Source organism: Arachis duranensis, chromosome 7, assembly GCF_000817695.3.
Source record: "Arachis duranensis cultivar V14167 chromosome 7, aradu.V14167.gnm2.J7QH, whole genome shotgun sequence".
NCBI classification, from domain to species: Eukaryota; Viridiplantae; Streptophyta; class Magnoliopsida; order Fabales; family Fabaceae; genus Arachis; species Arachis duranensis.
Window position 1 is genome coordinate 26,359,885 of NC_029778.3, and position 434 is coordinate 26,360,318.

General features: G+C 41.0%; 1 non-coding gene across 1 annotated transcript; it reads right to left on the minus strand.

Annotated features, from left to right (window-relative positions):
* Positions 1-212: 212 nt before the first annotated feature.
* Positions 213-320, minus strand: LOC127740930 (small nucleolar RNA R71). The gene has a single exon (XR_008001786.1). It is a non-coding gene; the product is annotated as a small nucleolar RNA R71 (small nucleolar RNA).
* Between the last annotated feature and the right edge of the window lie 114 nt (positions 321-434).

Consider the following 434-nt stretch of genomic DNA (forward strand, 5'->3'; position numbering starts at 1 on the left):
CTCATAAGTTTTTAGCTGAATTCTTGCAAATCTGTGACACTGTCAAGACTAATGGGGTTGACCCTGAGGTCTACAGACTTATGCTATTCCCTTTTACTGTAAGAGACAGAGCTAGAATATGGTTGGACTCACAACCTAAAGAAAGCCTGAACTCTTGGGAAAAGCTAGTCAATGCCTTCTTGGCAAACTTCTTTCCACCTCAAAAATTGAGTAAGCTTAGAGTGGAAGTCCAAACCTTCAGACAGAAGGAAGGAGAATCCCTCTATGAAGCTTGGGAAAGATACAAACAATTAATCAGAAAGTGTCCCTCTGATATGCTTTCTGAATTGAGCATCATAGGTATTTTCTATGATGGTCTGTCTGAACTGTCCAAGATGTCTTTGGATAGCTCTGCTGAAGGATCTCTTCATCTGAAGAAGACGCCTACAGAAGCT